We start from the raw sequence: 23,160 nt of genomic DNA, 5'->3' as shown, positions 1-23,160 counted from the left end.
CTCGCCAACGCGTCGTCGTCTGGAGAAGGCGACTTCGGCACCCCGCCCCCTGGAAGTCGGCACCGCCAGCTCGGCGGCCCCAAACGCCGAAGCGATGAGCGCCACACCTATTGGGTGGGTGCGAGGAGGCGGCACAGGGCCGCTGAACTGGGCGCTCCTGGACGTCCAGGCGAAGCTCCATGCTGAGGGTGACGCTCTCCAGAGTTGCACCAAGGCGGTCCTAGCATCACGGGCAGCCGTCCGGGTATGTTTTTTTCCTTTGGTCTTTGTTTTCTTGTTCCTCTCTGTGGGGGTGCGCTAGCGCACCCACTGGGTGTAGTCCCCGAGTTTCGGGCCGGCTGCTGAGCAGGCGGCCCGGAACTCCAATTGATGAACTTCTGGGTACTAACTTTGTCTGAAATGCTTGTCGCAGGATTACCACAACCTCCACGTCACTACCTTCAACCGTAACGTTGAAGAGCTGGGCAAGCGGACCACCGACTTGGCGGAGAGCCGGAGTAAGTCCTTTTTTCTTCTCTGTGGGGGCGTGCTAGCGCACCCGCGGGCTGTAGTCCCCGATATTCGGGATGACTGCTAAGCAGTCGGGCCGGATCTCCCCAGTGACCTACTTTATTGACGACTGTTATCTTTCGTCCTTTTCTTCAGGAGCCAACGCTGCTCTTCAACAGCAGCTGAGCGAAGCCAACTCCGCCCTGCGTGCCAAAGGGGAGGAGTGAAGTAGGCTCGCCACAGAGCGCGATCTGCTGGCCACTCAGTTGGCAGAGCAGAAGGAGCTGCTTGTGAAGTCGCACAGGAAGGCGGAGGAGACAGAAACCGCCCTCTTGGCCTTGTTCGCGAGCGAGCGCTCCTCCTGGTCTGACAAGGAGGCGCTGCTGTCCTCCGGCTTTCACGAGATTAAAGACATCGTTCATGGTGAGTCTCTTTATTTTCTTTCTTCGAGCTGCCGATTTAAATCATGCCGACTCCTGGTTTTTGACTAGCTTCCTCGTTTCTTCGCATCTTTGCAGACTTCTTCCCTTGGCAGTCGCAGGCCGCCGTCCAAGCCATCGAGGCCGACTATGAAAGTCGGAGGGCAGAGGGCGCAGAGATCGCCACCGATGCCCCCCGAACTCTTGACCAGCACATCCTGAGCATCGAGGCTCGCCTCCGGCCGGCTCACCGGATGCTGCGCCGGCTTCAGCGCATCGGTGCCCAGGCGATTGCCGCCCTTTGGCCGGATATGCAGGCTCCGCGCACCCCCAGCCTGACGGCCAACTGGCTGGAGGTCGCGGTTGCTCGTCTTGAGGACTGGAAGGGCTCTTCGGCCCGGGCTGGAGTGCGCTGGGCGTTGGAGTTCGTCAAGGCGTGGTACCCGGGGCTGGATCTAGACCGGTTGGCCACGCATCGGTCGGAGGCCTAGCCGGAGCTGGCGGCTGCGAAAGATGCCCTCGTCAAACATGCTGTGGCGATCGCTGAGTACACCGACACCAGCATCTTCGTCCCCGAGCGGTCTGAAGACGGCGAGGAGGTACCGCCGGAGTGGTTTGGGATGAACCCAGACTACAGCGAAGATTCGGCGGAGGTGATTGGCTCTAGCGTCAAGGAGGAGGACGAGGCAGAGGATGGAGGCGAGGCGGAGGCACCAGAAGATGGAGCAGACGGCCAGCCTCAGCCCGACTGCACCTCCAGCAACAAGCCGCGTGCGACCGAGTCGACTGTCACCGGAGGTGATCAGGCCGAGACTAGCCAGCCGGCTGCCCCGACGCCTGACACTGGCGCCTCCTCTGACCCTCCGAATCCGTCTGCTGCCTCCTAAGTTGCCGCTGTATCTTTTATTTTATCTGCTTCAGTAGTCTTTGAAGAACTTGTTAATTCGCACAATTCCACCCACGGGGTGTATTTTGAACCTCTACTCGACAATTTGGCCAAGGGCCTATGTTATGTAAATATATATATCTATATTTTCTTGCTCATTGTTCTTCTGGCTTTTTTCCTTTGCCGCTTTCTCTTAGTTGCCTGCCTTGCCAATTGGACAGCCGCTCTGTGGACTGTTGCTGGATCAAGTGCTAGGCTACTTTGGGAAAGCAAGTACTTAGCCGATTTCAAGATTTTTTTGAGCAAGTTGGATAGGAAGCGGTAGTTCGACTGTAGGAGACGGTTTGGGCGTTTACACACTACTTGTCCGATTGTAGGAAGCATTTCATAGTGCAAGGCGGCACGTCCCCAGGCCGGTTTGTCGAGCCCGGTGCCAAACGGCATAAAAAGGAGTAACATACTTGAAATCATAATTTTTATACAAACAAAAGAGGGCAGTCCCCAAGATCGCCTCGGGGGCCCGAAGTCTTGGTTCTTTAATACAAAAGGTAGCGTGGTACATACTGCATCAGCTGTAAAACCTTCGGAGGAGATTTGCATTCCATGGTCGCTCTGTCTCCTTGCCGGAGTCGTCCCTCTTGCATGCTCGGGGCTTCTGTGCATCGATTAGGTAGTAGGAATCGTTGCCCAGTACGTTGCTGATGATGAAAGGGCCTTCACAAGGTGCCGACAGCTTGTGCTGGCCGGCTGTTCGATGGATCAGCCATAGCACAAGGTCGCCTTCTTGTAAAGATCTTGGCCTGACCTTCCTGTTGTGGTATCGGCGCAGGCTCTGCTGGTAGATGCTGGACCGGCTAAGTGCCAACAGCCGGCCCTCTTCCAGCAGATCGATGCCGTCTTGTCGTGCTTCTTCTGCTTCCTCCTTGGTGTACATGGTGACTCGTGGGGAGTCAAACTCTATGTCCGTTGGGATGACGGCTTCGGCACCATGGACGAGGAAGAAGGGCGTGAAGCCGGTTGACTTGTTTGGAGTCGTGCGCAGACTCCAGAGGACGGCTGGCAGCTCGTCGAGCCAATAGCCAGCCGAGCGCTCCAGAGGCTCGATCAACCGAGGCTTGATGCCGGACAGGATGAGGCAGTTTGCTCGCTCCACTTGGCCGTTTGACTGCGGGTGGGAGACGGACGCTAGGTCCAGTCGGATGCCCTGTGTTGCGCAGAAACGGGCCAAGGCGCCTTTGGCAAAATTTGTGCCGTTGTCGGTGATGATGCTGTGTGGTATGCCATACCGAATTGTGATATCGGTGATGAAAGTCACGGCAGTCGGACCGTTCAGTTTCTTAATTGGCTTCGCTTCTATCCACTTGGTGAACTTGTCCACTGCGACAAGTAGGTGAGTTAAACCACCTTGTGCTGTCTTGAATGGTCCCACCATGTCTAGACCCCAAACTGCGAAAGGCCAGGCAATGGGGATGGTCTTGAGCGCAGAGGCCGGCTGGTGCGGCTTGGAGCTGAATTTTTGGCATCCTTTGCATTTTTGGACCAACTCCTTAGCCTCTTCCAAGGCAATCGGCCAGAAGAAACCATGCCGAAAGGCTTTGGCGACGAGTGCTCTTGAAGCCACATGGTGGCCGCATTCGCCTTGATGGATGTCTTTGAGAATCGCTTGGCCTTGCTCTGGCTCTACGCAGCGCTGGTTGACACCAGTGATGCTGCACCTGACCAGCTCTCTGTTGACTATGGTATAGGCTGCCGCCCGACGTTGTACTTGCCGAGCTGAGGTCTCATCAGTTGGTAGCTCTTTGTTCACCAGGAATTTGAGGATGGGCTGGGCCCATGAGGGTGCTACTATTTCTTCGACTACCAGAACTGCGACCTGGACGAGGGCGGCCGGGCTGGGAGGCGGCGGGTTGGAGTCAACAGCCGCTTGCTTGGTTGATGAAGTCCCCAGGCCGACTGGCGCGGTCCTTGGGCCAAGTTCTAGAATCTTCGAGTCCGCCACCGCAGTCCCCAGGACGGGTTCCACAGTCCCTGGGCCAGCCTCGACTGTGGCGGCTCTGGAGTCATCTGCCGAGATCCTCGTGCCGCCTGCCGGGGCTCTGGAGTCGGATCCAACGTCTTCGGGAGGAGCCGGTACGAAGATGGAGTCTGATTCTGGCGAGGGCTTGACGGACAGCTTGAGAAGGCATTGAAGGGCGACACCAGATGGTATTGCTTGGCGGGTAGAGCCGATTCGTGCCAATGCATCTGCTTGTTCATTGTCATTCCTTGGTATATGAAGGAACTCGCATCCTTCGAAATACCCGCTGAGTTGCTGCACGAGGAAACGGTAGCTCACCATGTTTGCATCTTTCGCGTCCCAGTCACCGGACGATTGCTGGACCACTAAGTCCGAGTCACCATAACACAAGATCCGGCGGATGCCAAGCTCTTTGGCAAGCCGGAGCCCGTGAATGAGCGCCTCGTACTCGGTGACGTTATTGGAGGCGGCAAAGTGGATTTGCAGTGCATACTTGAGCTTGTCGCCTTTGGGAGAGGTGAGGACTATGCCGGCTCCCAAGCCAGTGCGCATCTTGGAGCCGTCGAAATGCATCCGCCAATGGGTGGAATCAGGTGCTGGAGGTAGGTACTGGGTCTCGGCCCAGTCGACGAGGAAGTCGGCCAGTGCTTGTGATTTGATAGCGATGCGGGGCTGGTAGTAGATGGTGTAAGGAGCCAGCTCTATGGCCCACTTGGCCACTCGACCAGAAGCATCTCGGCTACCGATGATCTCGGCAAGTGGGGCCGTGCAGACCACCATGATTGGATGCTCTTAAAAGTAAGGCTTCAATTTCTTGGCAGCAAAGTGTACACCATAGCACATCTTCTGGTAGTGGGGGTAGTTCTTCTTGGAGGTCGACAGTACCTCGCTCAGGTAATATACTAGTCTCTGGACAGGCAGCACCTTGCCTTCCTCCTTGCGCTCCACTACAATGACTGTGCTGACTACCCGGCTAGTGGCGGTGATGTACAGGAGCATAGGTTCCTTGGGAGTCGGAGCCGCCAGGACAGGCGGAGTAGTCAACATCTTCTTCAACTGGTGAAAAGCTTCATCCGCCTTATGGTTCCACTCGAAAAAAGTGGTCTTCTTCATGAGTTGGTATAAGGGGAGAGCTTTCTCGCCCAGCCGACTGATGAATCGGCTGATGGATGCTAAGTAGCCGGTGAACTTCTGCACATCCAGCAGTCGGCTGGGTACCTCCATTCTCTCGATGGCCTTGATTTTTACTGGGTTGCATTCTATGTCGCGTTCAGAGACCAGGAAACCTAGCAGCTGGCCGGCTGGTACTCCGAATACACACTTCTCAGGGTTGAGCTTGATCTGGAACTGGCGCAGGTTCTCAAAGGTCTCCTTGAGGTCTTCCAGCAATGTTCCACGCTTTTCCGTTTTCACCACTACGTCGTCCACGTAGACGTGGGTGTTCCTGCTGAGCTGCTTGAGGAGACACTTCTGCATGCAACGCTGAAAGTTGGCGCCGACATTCCTCAAGCCGAACGTCATGGTGAGGTAGCAGAATGCTCCAAACGGCATGATGAAGGCGGTCTTCAATCTGTCAGCCGGGTTCAGCTTGATCTGGTGATATCCTGAGTATGCATCCAAGGAACTCAACAGCTCCCATCCGGCTGTGGAGTCTATCACCTGGTCAATTCTTGGTAGGGCAAACGGGTCCTTGTGGCAGGCCTTGTTGAGGCTCGTGTAGTCAATACACATTCTCCACTGCTTGATCTTCTTTAGTACCAGGACCGGATTTTCTAGCCACTCTGGAAAGAAAACTTCCATAATGAAGTCGGCTGCTAGGAGTTGGGCTATCTCTTCTCCGACAACTCTTCTCTTCTCTTCTGATAAGCGGCGCAGGGGCTGCCTGACCAGCTTTGCATCAGATCGGACATGTAACTTGTGCTCGGCGAAATCCATCGGTACACCTGGCATGTCTTTGGGGGACCATGCGAAGATGTCCCGATTCTCACAGAGGAAATCGACGAGCTCGCCTTCCTATTTGCTGTCGAGGTTTGCACCTGCGACGGTGTACCTCTCTGGGTGCTCCGGATCCAAGGGTATCTTCTTTGTCTCTTTAGCCGGCTTGAACGAACCCTCAGCCTCTGACTCTTTTGGGCTGCGCGATACCTCAGGCTGCTTGCCGGCCATCGCCACAACTCGCTCAAGGAGCCGCTTCTCAGCCACGATTACCAGGGACTCGGCCAGCCGACTGCTTTCAGCTGCGCAAGCTGACGACTTCCGGTAGTCGCCTGCCACAGTCAGAATTCCCCTGGAACTAGGCATCTTCATCTTGAGGTAAGCGTAGTGGGGGACCGCCATGAACTTGGCCAAGGCGGGTCGGCCAAGTAGCACATGGTATGGGCTCTCAAGGTCCACCACCTCAAACCAAACAGACTCTCTTCGGAAGTGATCTTTGTCCCCAAAGAGGACATCCATCAGGATCTTGCCGATCGGCGAGCAGGAAAGCCCAGGTACAATGCTGTGGAAAACTATTCGGCTGCTTTGAAGCTGTCTTTGCTCGATTCCTAACTTCTCCAAGGTATCCTTGTACAAGATATTGATGCTACTGCCCCGTCTATCAGAACTCGCGAGAAACGCGCGGCCCGTTTGTCTGTAGCAAAGGTGGCGTCCAGGACCAAGGCGTAGGAGCCCGGACTCGGCATCACTTCTGGGTGGTCAGCCCTGCTCCAGCTGATGGGCTTCTCAGACCAGTGCATGAACTCTAGCGTCTCTGAGGCTACTGCGTTCACCTCTTGTCGCTGCAGCCGCCTTCTGCGTCGATCATCAGCCATACTGGTGAACACCATGTAGGTTCCGTGTTCTTCAGGGTATTCGTCTTGTACTGCGCCGACTGGCCTGACTGCCGGCTGCTGGGGCGGAGGCGGAGGCGGCTGCCCAGCAGGCGGGGGTGGCAGGAGATCGTCTCCCTTGGCGATCCTGGTGAGCCAGTGGCACTTCCGGGTGGTGTGGTTCGACGGCTTTGCGCCGCTGTGGAACTTGCAAGGTCCATCCAAGGTCTGCTCATAGGAGAAGGCCGGCAACCATTTAGGCTTGCCACCTTTCTGTCGCTTGGGCGGAGGCTGCTCTTCTGGCTGCTGGGCTTCAATTGTCGCGACCTGCCGGCTGCTGGAAGCCGGCTGCGGGGCCTTGCGCTTGTTGTCGCCCTGCTGTTGTCGCCGGCCGGCGTCTGCCGCCGGAGTTCTCGGAGCTTGAGGAGCCACTTTGCAAGTTGTGCTGATTTGAATTTCCGCCTTCATGGAGGAGTCGGTCGTGGCGTACTTGTCCGCTATGATCAGCAGCTCGTCGAGGGTTTCTGGCTCCTCGCAGAGGAGCTTGTGCTTGAGGAGGGTGCCTTCTCAGCACCCGGCTGTGAAGTACTCGATGGCCTGCACCTCGTGGACGCCCTCGCAGGAGTTCCGGAGCTCATCCCAACGCGTGAGGTAGTCGTGAGTCGACTCGTCAGGACCTTGCACGCACAAGGAGAGCTGACGAGGCTTGGGAGGACGCTTGTAGGTGCTGGTGAAGTTGTGGACGAACGCTTCGGTGATGTCGACCCAACTGTTGATGCTGCGGGGCTTTAGGCTGTTCAGCCATGTCCGGGCCGTGCCCTGGAGCATGAGCGGAACGTACTTTATGGTGACACGCTTGTTGCCGTTTGCTATGCTGATAGCCGTGGAGTAGTCGACTAGCCCGTCTTTCGGTTTCACGGAGCTGGTATACTTGGGCGTGTCTCTTGGGAGTGTGAACCCTCTGGGAAACGGCTCGTCCCAAATGCGGGGCCCGAAACAAGGCGGACCCAGCTCGTCTTCTTCTTCCAGCGCCAGGGACCGGTGAAGTCGGTCGATCCGGTGGCGGGCGTCATTCTCTCCAACTCCCTCTCGGCGGCCAAGGCGGTCACCGAGAGTCGGATGGTCAACAGGCGGCAGGGAGACTCACCTCTCCTTACGGGGAGGGGGAGGCGGACAGTCATCCCGTCGTTCCACTGCTCTCGGGCGGCCATCTCGCTCGCGCTCTATGGTAATGCGAGTCCGACTGTGGCTGACAGCCGGCTCCTTGTCCTTTCTTCCTCGGGCGCCGCCAGTCGGCGTCTGAGACGTCGCGCCTTGATCTCGGTGCGGGTCATCGTTTGGCCGCTGTGGCGCCTCTGTGCGGCAGCCGGCCTCGTTCTGCGCGGCGGCCGCGTTGAGGAGCCGCTGGACTCGCTCCATCATGAGGCGGCATTCTTCACCCTCGAAATTGTCCAGCTCATCCGCCGCTGCCTGGGAGGCTCGGATGTTCTCCGCTGGTGTAGCGTACACGGGGCGGCTAGCCCCAAACAGGCTGGCGATGGCTACGCCGCGCTGCTGGACCACGCCAAGGCAGCTGGGGCCTGCCGGGGCCGGCGAGCCACCAACGACGCGATCCATCTCCCGCTGGTAAGCTTCTGAGAAGCGTCTCATGCTGGCCAGCTTCTTCGCGCCTTCAACGAGCTGAAGGCGGCGCGCTTCTAATGTCTCTGCGTCAGCATCTTCCGGAATGGGCGCAGTTAGGTCTTGCAGCGCCGCGCCGAGTGAGTCGGGCGCTCCTCCGCCAGGGAACTTGTCATGACTGATGACTAGAACCTCAGTGACGGTGCTTCCGTCGCTCTCTGTGTGGGGGATAGGTTCGTCATAGACCACCACATTGGTGGAGAACGCGTCGAGCAACGCGGTGTCGGAGTCGACCAGCATCGGGTCGGTGGAGCCCACGGACTCCAAGTCTACGGCAGGCCCGCCAGAAACGTGGAGTTGATCGAGGAGGCCCGCGAGGAGGTTCTCGGGGCCGCTCGTGCCTGCGTCGGACGCAGGTTCATCGGAGAGGCGGACCTCGCTGACAAGTTCGGCCAAGGAGCTGGCTGCGCACGCGATCTCAACGCCGCGCAGCGCGTCGATGCAAACTTCGTCTGGCATGCCTGGCTGGCTGCGCTTGCCAGGGAGGAAAAGGGTTCCCGTCCAAAACAGATCTCTGGACGGCAGTGCACCAGGCCCCACGGTGGGCACCAAATGTCGGGGTTTGGTGAGACATATGCCAACGGATGGCTTATCATGGTGGGTGCGAGTAGAATGTCGCCGGTGCCTGGAAACAGGATGAGGCAAAGACATGCACGCCGGCGAATCTTACCCAGCTTCAGGGCTCTCCGGGGAGATAATACCCCTACTGTTGCTCTGCGGGGTCTCCGCATGATCACTATGGCCAAGTGTTTACACGGTTGCTCCTTGAGCTATTTCTTAGAGGTAGGAGAGGGCAAGGCTAGCTCTCTCCTTCTATCTGGTATGGTCTAGAGCTATTGGGTTCCAACCCTTTGCATGGGTGCCCTGGGGGGTTTATATAGGCCTACCCCCCAGGGGTACAATGGTAATTCGTCTGGGCGCGGGCCTAGCCATCAGTGCCTTTGGCCTCCGATTTCTCCGCCGACTGCTGGGGCCCGCCGATTGGTGGGCCCCGCCGTCTGGTCTGGTACGGAGCCGACAAGCCGCGTCCGCCGCGGGCGGGTCTTGTCGGCTGCTGATTACTGTAGCCGTGCTTCTGATGACGCGGGCTTGGTCATGGGGTCGTGGCAACAGTCCCGCCTCCTGGCGGGCGATCACTATTGCCACTCCCCATCACATCTTGATTAATGGTGCATGGGGCCCGGGGGAGTGCTCGGCCGACTCCCCGGGCCGACTCCTGAAGGATCCGATTGGCGGTCCTCTCGCCATCTCCTAGGGTCTCACTAACTGGTGGGACCTGCTACTTTCGGGCCGTTCAGACAAGGTGTCGTGGGCGCAGGACTCGGTACTGTGGTGCTGATGTCAGGGCCGGCAGGGCAATAGTGCCACGCCGCACGGAGATCTTCCCGAGTATGGCGTGTTGTGGCCATGCCTGTCCTTGGTAAGGGGCGGGAGTGGGCTTCACTGTAGCCACGCCCCTGCCCTGTCCCCTTCGATGAGGTCATGGGTTTGTTGGAGTCGCCGGCCGACTCCCCAAAGCCGGCTTCTCTGGAAGTCGTCCCTGGGACTCGGCCGTGAGCGGGCAGTCGGCCGCCCTGCCGTCGACTCCTCAGGAGGCGGCTATTCGCCCTAGGGTCTTGAGGGGCGCAGCCTGCCCTGATGTCTTGAAAGGTTATGGGACTCGAGTTGGCCTACCCGTGGCCCATTACTCCGACACATCTTTAGTTCACCGACCAAATATTCCCTTAAGAACGCTAGCTTTCGGCTTCACCCAATCTGAGGTACATGTCCGGCTGACCTGGCAGTAACAATCGCAAAGGTTCTCCCTTTACCACCTAGCCGAACAATCGGGAATGTAGGGGTAAGCACAGGAGCTAGGCAACCCAGCTTGGCCAAAACTTAAGTCATATCGATGCATATAATGGTGAATAAAAGGTACATGTGGAAGTATGACACATGTGCTAGGCATGAAGCCCGTATGAATAAGCTTCTGTTTAAAGAAGCCCCCAGGTTTAATGAGCGCGGATAGCGCGTCACTTTATGAGCCTTTATAGGCTATAAGAGAGAGAGAGAGAGAAGAAGAAGAGAAATGTAAGACAAAAAATATATAAAAAATGGACAGAGGAAGGAGACGAACACAGAGTCCGGCGCTAGGCATAGAATCTTCGGAGACGGGCTGTGTTCCATGGGTTCAGCTCGAGTCGGTTATCCGATGCATCCCACAGGCGGTACGCTCCACCAGTCAGGACTTGGTTAATTATGAAGGGACCTTCCCACTTGGGCTTGAGTTTGTCCTTTTTCTTGTCCGGTTGTCGTAGAACTAATTCACCAATGTTGTAATTTTTGGCCCGTACTTCTCTGCTTTGGTATCTTCGAGCCTGCTGTTGATAGAATGTGGAACAGGCTTTTGCCACGTCACGCTCCTCCTCCAATGCATCCAAGCTGTCCTGCCGGTCGAGCTCGTCTTCTCTTTCTTCGTACATGTGCACTCGAGGTGAGTCATGAATAATGTCACAAGGCAAAACTGCCTCTGCGCCATACACCATAAAGAATGGTGTGTATCCGGTGGTACGATTTGGCGTGGTCCGCAGCCCCCAGAGTACGGAGTCGAGCTCCTCTACCCAATGCGTATTAGATTCCTTGAGGGACCGCACTAATCTGGGTTTGATGCCGCTCATGATAAGACCATTTGCACGTTCGACCTGGCCGTTAGTTTATGGGTGATAGACGGAAGCATAATCGAGCTTGATGCCCATGTTTTTGCACCAGAGTTTTACCTCGTCGGCCGTGAAGTTCGTGCCGTTATCAGTGATGATGCTGTGGGGGACGCCGTAACGGTATACAACCCCGGATATAAAGTCTATCACCGGTCTGGATTCGGCCGTCTTAACAGGCTTGGCATCTATCCATTTGGTGAACTTATCCACCATGACCAATAAGTATTTTTGCTTGTGGGTTCCGCCTTTAAGGGGTCTAACCATGTCAAGCCCCCAAACCGTGAAGGGCCAAGTAATGGGGATAGTTTGGAGGGCGGTGGGTGGCATATAGCTTTGGTTTGCAAGGAGCTGGCAACCGGTGCATCGTTGGACTAAGTCCTAAGCGTCTGCCCGGGCCGTCGGCCAATAAAAGCCTGTACGGAAGGCCTTGCTTACAAGGGACCGAGCTGCAGCATGAGGACCTCCGAGTCTGGCATGAATTTCAGCCAGGAGGTTCCGCCCCTCCTCTTCGGAGATGCACCTTTGAAGGACTCCGGTAGTGCTTTTCTTATAAAGTTCTCCCTCGTGGACTCTGTAGGCTTTGGATCGCCGCACTATGCAGCATGCCTCATTTTGGTCCTCGGGGAATTCCTGCCTAGTAAGGTAGGCAAGGAATGGTTCTGTCCATGGGGCGATGACGACCATTATTACATGGGCTGAAGGTGTTATTTCGTTGGCAGAGCCTGTGATTGTGTCAGGATGTTCGGTGTCGGGCAGTGCGGTTGGGTCCAGGCTGTTATTGTTCGGCTCCCCTTCCCATACTACGGATGGCTTGAACAGCCTTTCCAAGAAGATGTTGGGGGGGGACTACATCGCGTTTTGCGCCGATGCGTGCCAGGACATCTGCCGCCTGATTATTTTCCTGGGCTATATGGTGAAATTCAAGCCCCTCGAACCGAGCTGGCATTTTTAGGACGGCGTTGCGGTAAGCTGCCATTTTTGGATCCTTGGCATCGAAGTCTCCATTTATTTGGGATATTGCGAGGTTCGAGTCCCCGCGCACCTCTAGGCGTTGAATGCCCATGGATACTGCCATCCGGAGACCATGTAAAGGGGCCTCATATTTGGCTGCATTGTTGGAGTCCGTGTACATAATCTGGAGTACGTATTGAACTATGTCTCCTGTGGGGGACGTCAAAACGACGCTGGCCCCCAGTTCGGCCAACATCTTGGAGCCGTCGAAATGCATGATCCTATTTGAATATGTGTCGTACTCTTTAGGGAGTTCGGCCTCCGTCCATTCTGCGACGAAGTCGGCCAAGACTTGCGACTTGATGGCTCGTTGTGACTTATAAGTTATGTCGAACGGGAGGAGCTCAATGGCCCATTTTGCAATCCGGCCCGTTGCGTCACAGTTGTTTATAATATCATTAAGTGGTACTTTCGAGGCTACTGTTATTGAACACTCTTGAAAGTAGTGTCGTAGCTTCCGGGATGCCATGAATACCGTGTACGCAATCTTTTGATAATGCGGGTACCGTGATTTGCAGGGAGTGAGGATAGTGGACACATAATAGACCGGCTTTTGAAGGGGGAATTTGTGTCCGTCCGCTTCTCGTTCGACGATGAGAACTGCGCTTACAACTTGATGTGTTGCTGCAATGTATAATAGCATTGGTTCGCCAATGTTTGGCGCGGCCAGGACTGGGTTTGTTGCCAGTATGGCTTTTATTTCATCGAGTCCGGCCGTGGCTGCATCCGTCCATTTGAAGTGTTTGGTGCGCCGAAGGAGGCGGTAAAGGGGTAGGGCCTTTTCTCCCAAGCGGGAGATAAAGCGGCTTAGAGCCACCACGCATCCGGTTAACTTTTGTATTTGTTTGAGGTCCTTTGGGATATCCATTTGCGACAGAGCTCGGATCTTGGCTGGATTTGCTTCAATTCCTCTACTGGATACAATGAAGCCCAAGAGCTTTCCGGCTGGAACGCCGAAAACGCATTTTTCCGGGTTGAGCTTGATGTTGTATGTTTGGAGGTTATCAAATGTGAGCCTCAAGTCGTGTACTAGAGATTCAACATGTCTTGTTTTGACGACCACATCATCTACATATGCCTCCACTATTTTGCTGATCTAGCTTGCCAGACATGTCTGAATCATGCGCTGATATGTTGCACCGGCGTTTTTGAGCCCGAAGTGCATCGTGTTGAAGCAGAATGGGTCGTATGGTCTGATAAATGCCGTTGCGGCTTGGTCTGGTTCTGCCATCTTGATTTGATGGTAGCCGGAATATGCGTCGAGGAAACACAATGAATCGTGTCCTGCGGTAGCGTCGATAATTTGATCGATGCGGGGGAGGGGAAGGGGTCCTTTGCGCAAGCCTTGTTAAGGTCCTTAAAATCAACACACAGGCGCCAGGATTTGTCCTTCTTTGGTACCATCACCAGGTTTGCTAGCCAGTCCGGATGTTTTATATCTCTAATGAATCCGGCCTCCAATAGCTTTGGTAGCTCCTCTCCCATGGCCTGTCTCTTAGGTTCGGAAAAACGCCGAAGAGCCTGTTTGACAGGATTGAATCCTGTTTGGATATTTAAGCTGTGCTCGGCCAGCCTGCGTGGGATTCCTGGCATGTCTGAAGGGTGCCAGGCGAAAATGTCCCAGTTCTCTCGTAGGAACTCTCGCAGTGCGGCGTCTACATCAGGGTTTAACTGTGCCCCGATGGAAGCTATTTTATTGGGGTCCATTGGATGGACTTGGAATTTGACTATTTTGTCCGCCGGTTTAAAGGAGGTGGACTTGGATCTTTTGTCGAGTACCACATCGTCCCTATTCACCGTAGAGCGCAACACAGTCAGTTCCTCAGCCGCTAGGGCTTCGGATAGTGCCTCGAGGGCCAGTGCAGCTGTCTTGTTTTCGGCGTGGAGTGCTATGTCCGGATCACTAGCGAGAGTGATGATCCCGTTAGGCCCGGGCATTTTGAGTTTCATGTACCTGTAAATGGGTATTGCTTGGAAGATTGTAAACGCTTCCCGCCCTAGCAGAGTGTGATAACCGCTGCTGAACGGAGCCACATGGAACGTGACCTCTTCGGACCTGTAATTATCCGGCGTGCCGAACACCACATCTAGTGTGATTTTTCCTGTACAGCGCGCTTCCCGACTAGGGATTATTCCTCTAAAGGTTGTGCTGCTTCGCACAATGCGGTTCCAGTCTATTTCCATTTTTTGAAGGGTTTCCTCATAAATGAGGTTCAATCCGCTGCCGCCGTCCATGAGTACCTTGGTAAGGCGAAAGCTGTCCACTATTGGACTGAGGACCAATGCGGCTGGTGCTCGGGCTGTTCGGAATTTAGGTTCATCACTGGCGTTAAAGGTACTAGCCGTGTCACTCCATGGGTTTATTGTTGCTACTTGGTAGACTTCGACAAGGCTGCGGAGTGTCATTTTTCGCATATTATTTGATGCAAAAGTCTCGAAGACTGTTAATACCGTATTGGTGTCTCTAGGGTGGCTTTCTGTGGCCTCCAGAATTAGGAGATTTTCGCCAATTTTTGCCACCTGCTGGAGTATCCAACATGCTCTGAGGCGGTGAGTTGGTGTGGCGTCCTCTGTACTGTGAATTTTACAGGGTCCATTGAGCCATCCTTCCAGTACGGTTCCATGCCCTGTAGAGGGTTTTTGCTTTTTAGTGCTTGACCCGGGTGTCTAGTGATGATGCACCCTTTTATTTCGGACTGGGTTTGTATTCAGGGCCGGATTGTCCCAAAATTTGATTTCGGTTTTCTAGGCGCTTTCCATCGCACAGTACTTTCGTACAATGGACGCCAAGTCAGTGAAGTGTGTAATATCACGGCGACTTATGGCGTTGAGTATTCCCTTGTCTGTGCAATTATTGCAGAAGATTGAGATTGCGTCTTCCTCGCGGCAGTCCCTTAGCCTGTTCTTAACCAGGAGGAATCTGGCCCAGTAATGATGTACTGTTTCATCGGGCTCTTGCCTGATTTTGGATAGATCGCTTATGTTGGGGTGGGTGGGTGGAATTAAATCTGAAGCCTCACCCCATATGAGGCTCAGAGGCCGAGGAATTTCCGAACTCGAAAATTTGGATTCCTGGATGTTGTCCAATGAATCCAGCCCGTCGCCTGACTCTAAGTTCAGGTCTTGAGTGATATCCTCCCCTCCGCGGGTATCCGGATTGGAGGGATCGGGAATCCGGACGTAGCGAGTCCTTAAGATAGATGACGGGTCGCCGCACTGTCCCTCTACCACGGCAACGTGATGGGTGACTTGGGGAGAGCTAATCTCTCTCAGATCGGGTTTAGGCCCAATCTTGTCGTAATCCGTAGCCACTCCTGGGGCGGCGAAGCGATCCAAGAGCTCGTTTATGGAGGAGAGCTCCATTGGATCTAACTGCTCGGCGAGTTCCGAGCTGACATGAAGATTGTTTTCGATGGCTCGAGAAGTCATCATCGGCGCAGAAGCCGAACAGGCGGTCATAAGAAAACCACCTAGCCGGAGGGTTTGGCCGACAACCAAAGCTCCCTTAGCAATGGTGCCGTCTTTAAAGACGGGGCGAGGCATCCTTCCTGATGGCGACGACACAGAGGAACTCTCAATGAAAGCACCAATGTCGGTGTCAAAACCGGCGGATCTCGGGTAGGGGGTCCCGAACTGTGCGTTTAGGCCAGATGGTAACAGGAGGCAAGGAACACGAAGTTTTACCCAGGTTCAGGCCCTCTCGATGGAGGTAAAACCCTACGTCCAGCTTGATTAATATTGATGATATGGGTAGTACAAGAGTAGATCTACCACGAGATCAGAGAGGCTAAACCCTAGAAGCTAGCCTATGGTATGATTGTTGTTGTGTATGTTGTCCTACGGACTAAAACCCTCCGGTTTATATATACACCGGAGAGGGTCAGGGTTACACAAAGTCGGTTACAATGGTAGGAGATCTACATATCCGTATCGCCAAGCTTGCCTTCCATGCCAAGGAAAGTCCCTTCCGGACACGAGACGAAGTCTTCAATCTTCTATCTTCATAGTCCAGGAGTCCGGCAGAAGGTATAGTCCGGCCATACGGACACCCCCTAATCCAGGACTCCCTCACTAACCATAGCATGAAACATATGGATCCAAATCAGCCCCTTACGAAGCAACACATAAACTAGGGTTTAAGCTTCTGTTACTCAAGCAACCCATCATCTACTTATTACTTCCCAATGCCTTCCTCTAGGCCCAAATAATGGTGAAGTGTTATGTAGTCGACGTTCACATAACACCACTAGAGGCTAGACAACGTACATCTTATCAAAATATCAAATGAATACCAAATTCACATGACTACTCATAGCAAGACTTCTCCCTTGTCCTCAGGAATGAACGTAATTACTCACAAAGCATATTCATGTTCATAATCAGAGGGGTAATAATATGCATATAGGATCTGAACATATAATCTTCCACCAATTAAACCAACTAGCATCAACTACAAGGAGTAATCAACACTTCTAGCAACCTACTAGCACCAATCCCGAACTTTAAGACAAGAATTGGATACAAGAGATGAACTAGGGTTTGGAGATGAGATGGTGCTGGTGAGGATGTTGACGGAGATTGCCCTCTCCCGATGAGAGGAGCGTTGGTGATGACGATGGTGATGATTTCCCCCTCCGGGAGGGAAGTATCCCTGGTAGAACAGCTCTGCCGGAGCTCTAGATTGGATCTGCCAAGGTTCTGCCTCGTGGCGGCGGAGTCTCATCCCGAAAAGTTCCTTTTTTTTATTTTTTCTCATCGAAAGACTTCATATAGGAGAAGATGGGCGTCGGAGAGCCACCAGGGGGGCCATGAGGTAGGGGGCGCGCCCTAGGGGGGCACCCCCAACCTCGTGAGAAGGGTGTGGGCACCCTGGCCTTCATCTTTTGCGAGGATTTTTATTTATTTATTTTGTGACGTTCCGTGGAGTTTCAGGACTTTTGGAGTTGCGCAGAATAGGTCTCTAATATTTGCTCCTTTTCCAGCCCAGAATTCCAGCTGTCGGCATTCTCCCTCCTTATGTAAACCTTGTAAAATAAGAGAGAATAGCCATAAGTATTGTGACATAAAGTGAAATAACTATCCATAATACAATAAATATCGATATAAAAGCATGATGCAAAATGGACGTATCATCACGCCGGGACGCCAAGCCACCAACCTGATCTCTATTATCCAACTACTACAACTTGTAATGAATTTCACATAGAGTCACAAGTCGACACGCAGGTCATTATACAATATAATGACAGCACTTTGGCTCCTGCCGGCTGACAAACATGACATGCAGGCCATGTATAAATTACACACATGCATCACAGACACATGAGCCATACTATTCACATCAAACCTGCAAAACAAAGTTACGGATAGAATCACATTCTACCGGTTTGAGTGATCGTGTACGAAACACAAGGCGCTATGCACACGATGGTCCCGATTCAGATTTACGTTTCACTGTTAACCCGGATGGCGGATACCGACCGGTAGGGGTAGGTTGTGTCACAACCTCATCGACTTCGATCATCATAAAACATAGCCACATCGATCCCCATGTGCAGTTGATCTCATCAACCGTGCACACAGCCGATCTCATCAACGACAACAGATCTCATCTATCGCCTGCACATATCTAATATGGATACGACCTGAATCCAAATCCTATAGTAGAGGCTCTGATACCACTGTTGGGATCTACGGTAGGATGCGTCGACTGCAAATTAAAATTTCCTACACGTAGAACAACCAAGAACATGCTACGGGAGATGGATCACAGTTTGTTACCACTAGACGCGCAGTGCCGTGCTACGGAAGAAGAGTTGAGGCAGCGCGTACGCATGGATCGTATCCTCCTCGTCCGATCTCCCTCGTACAGCCGGTGGTCGGTTGCCACATACAGGTTCGCTGGAGCGGCACAAGTGCACCGCCTCTAATGGTATCCGCGCGTGCAGGAGGAACGTCGTGCGGCGGAATACTAGGTCCGATCACACAACCGGCGGCGAGTGGAGGTGTCTATTCGCAACACATGCAAACCCTAGTGACAGCGCCAAAGCGATCAAATGCGTGAGTGTGCGGCACCTCCACTATATATATAGGCGTCCGTCGCGGGCTCAACACTTGGGCCTCGCACGGACCCTAAAGCCCATAAGTCTACTCGGCCACAATCCTAATACAGTTCAGATCACATCCGACCAGTGTCATCGGATCCGACCTCGTAGGTTCCTTCCCTTAAGCGCGCGACCCCTTAGGTTCAAGTCGGCTTGGTCGCAGTTCGGATCACCTCCGAACTGCATGGTTGGTAGCGACCTCTAGCAAGGCATGCCGAACACCAAGCAGACTATGAAGCTGGTTAGCGAACCTGTACATCATACTTCCATTCCTTTTGCCACACGATATATGTTGTCAAGCTCAAGGCGAGTCTATCATCCTTGTGCTAGCCCAACCTCTTTTTCATTCCATTGACGCCGACCACAAACCGGATTATCTCATAATCCCTGTCGCATGGCCATGCTTATCCTGGTCAGATCACACGAGGGGCCCAGAGTATATCTCTCCTGATCGGAGGGGCAAATCCCATCTTGCTCGACCAAGTCTCGCAGCATGGTTCTGGACAAACCCAAAACCTACCCCTATAACCACCCAGTTACGGAGTAGCGTTTGGTCGGCCCAAAGCAAACCTATCACCATCCCGAGTACATGCGTCAGCTTAGGTCTTAGGACATAGAACATATGTTGTACTAGAGACTCACAGATGACATATCGTTGCGTCTCATAGTTGGGTCTGTCCGACTCGTACCTTATCTCGACTCGGGTTCGACTACGTCGAATCTGACCAGATCCTTCCAAGTCCATATTATCTGGTTAGCATCCAATGCTCCATGGCTAGTGAGACCAAGCCATCGACTGTGTCATGTGCTAGTCTAGTTGGTTGTGCGTCCACACAGCCCTTTCGACTAGGGACCTTTTAGGACAGTCATCATATGATGCATAGTCCCACAAACAAGTCACGTACTTGCTAATACACATCATTGATAATGTCCAAGGACTATCTTTATTCATAAACACATAGGAAATATTATCATACATGATTGCCTCTATGGCATATCTCCAACACATTTGAGATTGGTGCTGGACAAACTCAGAGAAAATCCGTTCTACGCGAAGTTTTCAAAGTGCGAGTTTTGGCTCGACGAGGTTCTCTACCTTGGGCATATCATCTCCGCCAAGGTCATAGCTGTTAATCCTGAGAAGATGTTTGCAATTCTGAATTGGGAACCGCCTCAGAATGTCAAGCAGCTCCGCAGTTTCCTTGGGCTTGCAAGCTATTGTCAAAGATTCGTTGAGAATTTCTCTAAGATTGCAAAGCCTCTTTCCAACCTCCTCCAAAAGCATGTGAAGTATGTCTGGACGCCTGAGTGTGACGTGGCTTTCAACACCCTTAAAGAGAAGCTAGTCACAGCTCCAGTTCTGACTCCTCCTAATGAATCCAAACCATTCGAAGTTTTCTGTGATGCCTCCCTGCAAGGTCTCGGTGCTGTGTTAATGCAAGAGAAGAAAGTTGTGGCCTATACCTCTCATCGGTTGAAGCCCAACGAAAAGAACTACCCCAATCATGACGTCGAGTTGGTGGCAGTTGTCCATGCTCTGTTAACATGGAGACATCTCTTGTTGGGAAGGAAAGTGGACATCTTCACTGATCATAAGAGTCTCAAGTACATCTTCACTCAACCCAACCTCAACCTCAGGCAGACTCGTTGGGTCGAAATGATTCAAGAGTATAATCTGAGTATTGAATATACTCCTGGCAAGGCCAATGTCATTGCTGACACTTTGAGCAGGAAGGCTTACTGCAACAGTTTGATTCTCAAGCCCTTCCAACCAGATCTTTGTGAAGCTTTCCGCAAACTTAATCTCCAAGTTGTTCCTCAAGGATTCCTTGCCAACCTCCAAGTCTCTCCTACTTTGGAAGATCAGATTCGTGAGGCTCAACTTCTTGATGCCATGGTGAAGAAGGTGAAGAATGGGATTGCCAAGAGCCAACCCAAGTACAAGTGATATCGCCTTGATGACAAAGATACTCTATTCTTCGAGGATCGAATTGTTGTTCCTAAGGGTGATCTCCGTAAAGTCATTATGAATGAGGCTCACAATTCATTCCTTTCTATTCATCCTAGTAGTACAAAGATGTACCATGACCTCAAGCAGTCGTATTGGTGGACTCGAATGAAGCGAGAAATTGCTTAGTTCGTGAATGAATGTGATGTCTGCAGAAGAGTGAAAGCAGAACACCAACGACCAGCTGGTTTCCTCCAACCTCTTGCTATTCCAGAATGGAAGTTTGACCATATTGAGATGGACTTCGTGACTAGTTTTCCCAAGTCCAAATGTGGAAATGATGCTATCTTTGTTGTCATCGACAAGCTAACCAAAGTGGCTCATTTTCTTCCTATCAAAGAATCTATCACAACAGCTCAGTTGGCAAAGCTGTATACCTCCAGGATTGTCTCCTTGCACGGCATTCCGCAGTTGATATCTTCAGATCGTGGATGCATCTTTACTTCTAAGTTCTGGGACTCCTTTCAGAAGGCCATGGGCACAAACATTCGTTTCAGCACAGCCTTCCATCCTCAAACTGGTGGCCAATTTGAGCGAGTAAATCAAATTCTTGAAGATATGCTCAGGGCTTGTGTCATTTCTTTCGGTATGAAGTGGGAAGATTGTATTCCATATGCCGAGTTCTCCTACAACAACAGTTTCCAGGCGAGTTCGGGCAAGGCCCCATTTGAGATTCTCAATGGCAGAAAGTGTCGTACTCCTCCTAATTGGTCAGAGACTGGTGAACACCAACTTCTTGGCAATCAGTTAATCACAGAAGCTGAAGAAATGTGCAAAGTTATCCGTGAAAATCTCAAAGCCGCACAATCGCGCCAGAAGAGTTACTATGATAGCAAGCATCGTGACTTGGATTTCAAGATAGGAGACCATGTCTACCTCCGCGTCTCTCCAATGAAACGTACTTGTCGCTTTGGTATCAAAGGGAAGCTTGCCCCTAGATACGTGGGTCCTTTCAAGATCATTGGCAAAAGAGGCGACCTCGCCTATCAACTTGAGCTTCTGTCCAACTTTGCAAATGTGCACGACATGTTTCACATGTCTCAGCTTCGCAAGTGTTTCAAGACTCCTGACAGCACCATCAACTTCGAAGAGATTGATCTCCAAGAAGACCTGTCTTATCATGAGCATCCCGTTGCTATTCTTGAAGCAACTGAGCGCAAGACTCGCAACAAGTCTATCAAATTCCTGAAAGTGAAGTGGTCACACCATTCCGACCGAGAGGCCACCTGGGAATGCGAGGACCACCTCCATTCCGAATATCCAGAGTTCTTTTAGTCCTAGATCTTGGCACGAGATCCTTTCGTAGTGGTGGAGGGTTGTAACACCCCTTATGTAACTTACCATATTTGTACTCCAACTCTTGCCATTTTCGGTTCTAAGTTATGATATCGGCTCTACGTTATGATATTCCCTCGTGGTTGGGTTTTGTCTTCGTTTTGCATTTTTTCCATGTCATGCATCTCATATCATGTGCATCTCATTTGCATTCGTGTTCGTCTCATGCATCCGAGCATTTTCCACGTTGTCCATTTTGCGATCCGACACTCCTACGCCCTCTGGCGCCCCCTTTTGTCTCTTTTCATGAGCGGGTGTTAAACTTTCTCAGAATGGACCGAGATTTGCAAAACGGCCTTGCTACACCACTGGTAGACCGCCTGTCAAGTTTCGTGCCATTTGGAGTCCGTTCGATACTCCAACGGTTAACCGAGGAACCGTAAAGGCCTCGTGTGTTGCAGCCCAACACCCCTCCAAAGTGGCCAAATAACTCATCCAAACCCCTCCATCCTCTCGGCCATTCGATCACGATCGCGTGGCCGAAAACCGCTCCCCATTTGGACTCTCCTAGCTCCCTCTAGCTATAAAAACGTCTCATCCTCCATTCCCGGACGAAACCCTAATTTTTCCCCTCCGCGCCGCCGGACACGTCCGGGCGACGCCGGACAAATTCTCGCCGCCACGCCCGCACGTATCGCACCGGGCCACGTGTCGCCGCCCGCCGCCGGCCTGCCGCGGCCCGCAGCGGGCCCTCCCGGCCCACGTGCCCGAGCCGCCGCTCACCGCCCGCACCCGCCTGCCCGCCGAGCTCCGTCCGCCGCCCGCTCCCCGCCGGCGCCTCCTCTCACCGAGCTCGCCGCCGCCCAGTGCCGCCACTGTGCCGGCGCCGCTCCCTGCGCGGCTCCCACACCGTGCCGCCGCGCCTCCTCCCACTGTTGCTCGACTCCGGCCTCCTCCCCAATATCTCCGACGAGGCCGAGCACTCCGGCGAGCCCTTAGCTCAGGCCACCGCGTGGAGATCTCCGGCCACTCCTCTCTGGTGATCCTCGAAGTCCACGCGCACCAGATCTGGATCTGAAACCCTAGGGTTGACCCCTGTTTTTTTTCCTCTAAGTCATTTTTTATACATTCTAAAGCTCTGTTCATTGCATCATAGCTCTGTCATCGTAGCTCTGTTTATTACGCATAATATATCAAATTGTTCATCTGGTTGTGCTCTTCATTTTGTTCCATTGTGCCATGCTTGTTTGAGTCCATCTTGATGCCCAAATGTCTGACGCAAGAGTGCTATAAAATGTTAGTTCCTGTTTCGTAACAGATCTTGAGCATTTGTCATTTTTGCCATGATTATTGTGTGCTGCATATGGAGTTGAGCTCTAAATGTGTTTTGGGATATGCCATGACATATTTACAGGGGTGTATGCCATGTGTTTTTGTGATCAATGTGGTGACTAGCACATGCATGCAAATAGCTCTCGTGATATTGCTGATTTCAGGGACTTAGAATTTCACTAAGTCATTTGCCTGCTGTTATTTTAATGCCATGCATTCATATTTCTACAGTGAGATCCATGCTTCTTTTGAGTATGTTCAGTAAGGATGATTTGGACATATGCTCATGCTCTACCCATCCATGTCCCTGTTTGCATTTATGGAGTGCCCTAGCATGACTCAATCTTGCTCTACTTTTGCTATAAAGTGTTCCTGGCAGATTGTTTACATGTTAATAAATTTTGCCAAGGTTGTTGTAGTTGATCCATGCATTCTA

This window comes from Triticum aestivum, chromosome 6A (assembly GCF_018294505.1).
Source record: "Triticum aestivum cultivar Chinese Spring chromosome 6A, IWGSC CS RefSeq v2.1, whole genome shotgun sequence".
NCBI lineage: Eukaryota > Viridiplantae > Streptophyta > Magnoliopsida > Poales > Poaceae > Triticum > Triticum aestivum.
The sequence above is the reverse complement of the archived record's forward strand: the minus strand, read 5'-3'. Positions refer to the sequence as shown.